Below are 2,517 nucleotides of genomic sequence, written 5' to 3' on the forward strand. Positions count from 1 at the left end.
AGCAAATACACATAACAGTATTTAGTGCAATCATCAACAAAAGTGGTGAAGTATTTATTGCCACAACGTGATTATACGACTTTCAAGTCACATACATCACGGTGCACTAAATCCAAAGGCTCAGTACTTCTTTCAACAGAATGAAAAGAAGTTCTTGTTAATTTTGCTTCTACACAAGTTTCACACTTGTGATTTGGATTAATCTAGAAAGATGGTATGTGATTTAACTTGATTAATCTACACAAAGAGTCAAAATTTACATGACTCAGTCTACCACGCCATAAATCAGGGGACTCAAGCATATAAGCAAAAAAAGAAGCTTTCTTATTAAGTTTTGGGATAATAGTCATTACATTTAGCTTAAACATGCCACATGACATATATCACTTCCCCATATAGACCCCGCTTTTGGTTAGCACGACCTTATCAGATTCAAACATCATGCAGAAGCCATGCTTGCTTACCCTGAGCCAAGGTTCTTATGAATGTCTGGTACAAACAGAACATTGTTCGGAGTAAGCTCTTTTTCTGAAGTCATCTTCATGACCACTTTACCTTTACCCTCAACAGTTGAGGTCGCAGAATTGTCCATTAACAACTTCTCACCGTTTGAGATCGATTCGAAAGTTGTGAACATCTTTTTCTTCACACAGATATGGAGAGTGGCCCTAGTGTTCACCCATCATTCCTTCGGGTTGGACCCAACCACGTTGACTTCGGAGACGATAGCTGCTAGATACATGTCGTCCACATCTTGTGATAGATCCTCTATCTCAGTCATGTGAGCTCGACTTTTGTTTTGTGGAGGGTACTTCTTGTAAGGTTTCTTCTTCTTGCGACAATTAACCGCCCGATGCGCATCGTTTCTACAGTTGAAGCACTTTTCATTGAACGTAAAATAGGTTTTTGCGGCTTGTAGACCGGCCTTTTGGAGACACCGCCACTTGCCCCCAACTTTGAGCTTTTGCCTGTCGGTGGCTTCTTTTTCACCCCCAAGAACTGGCTATGCTCAACTACGTTTGCTTTCACAGTGGAGGTATTCCCCATTTTTTCTCCTGTTGCCTTCCTCAATCCAGAGCTTGGCAACGAGCTCTTTGACTGTCATCTCCTATCGCTTGTGCTTCAAGTAGTTCTTGAAGTCTTTCCAACCGTTAGACAACTTCTCAATCAGAGCAGCGACCTGGAATGATTCACCCAAAAACAGTTCTTCTGTATGAATCTCGTGTAGAATTACTTAGAACTCTTGGACTTGACTAATAACGATTTTTGAGTCCACTATTTTGAAGTACATAAACTGGTTAACGACAAATTTCTTTGCCCCAGCATCCTCAGTCTTGTACTTTTTGTCCAAAGCATCTCGTAGCTCCTTTGCCGACTTCTTAGCATAAAACACGTTGAAAAGTGAATCTGCTAAGCCATTCAGAACATAATTTCGGCAAAGGAAGTCTGATTGCTTCCAAACATCTAGAGCCACGGGCTTCTGCTTGTCTTGCTCATTCTCCTCCACGGCTGGTGGATCCTTACTCAAAAACCTCACAAGGCTAAGAGTAGTTAGGTAGAACAGCATCTTCTACTGCAACGTCTTAAAATTCACTCCCGCGAATTTCTTCGGGCGCTTATGATAGTTGAGCGGGCCTTTCGAAACAGCAGAAACAACAATAGGGTTGACCATAAAGGTCACAGTAACCGGGTTAACCACAGATGTCACAGCAATAAGGGTTAGCAAGCTAGTTGCCCTAGGGTTCTGATCTCTACCAATATTAGTAGCAGCAGCATCGGTGACAGTTGTCATTTCTGAAAAATACAACAGAATTTCACTTTTTGTGTTTTCAGAAAGTAAACTTAACACTAGAAAATTCCATAGTTGGAAATTTAATTCAAAACTAGTCTTACCACTTAACCTAGAATTGAACATGGTCAGGAAAGTTCTTAGGAAGACTGGATGGGTCACATCGCTCCCACTTAAAATCCAATTAACCATAGACAAAACTTTCAAGAGCATGTTGACTCCTAATCCACGTGAAACAATTTTTAGAATTAAGTTTTCCAAGGATGAACTAGGTTAAAACAAACCAAGTTCCAAACTTAGAAGCAATTTAAAAATTGCTAACCAAATTACAAGCAATGTAAAAAATTGTTACAACAATACAAGCAAATAAAACATGGTTAAACACATTAGTAAATAACCACAATTAAAACTCAAGTAAACAATTGCTTTAAACATAATCCAAAAAATTCATTTTCGCGCTTAGGTACTCCTGTTCATTACAAAGGTTAGTAGTTCAAAATTTTTTGTTTTTATATCCCAAATACTATTTATTTGCACTACTACAAAAATAGTTAAAGATCACACTTTGACAAAAGAAAATATCTCACTTTTATTGAAAGTGTGATAAAAAAAATTAGATTGATATTTTAATCACACTTAATTTGATTGAGTGTGATAATATTTGTTTTTTATGTCACTTTTCAATTAAGTGTGATTATATATACATTTTTTTAATCACACCTTCTAAT

This window comes from Camellia sinensis, chromosome 7, assembly GCF_055761805.1.
Source record: "Camellia sinensis isolate YWXY chromosome 7, ASM5576180v1, whole genome shotgun sequence".
Classification (NCBI taxonomy): Eukaryota; Viridiplantae; Streptophyta; class Magnoliopsida; order Ericales; family Theaceae; genus Camellia; species Camellia sinensis.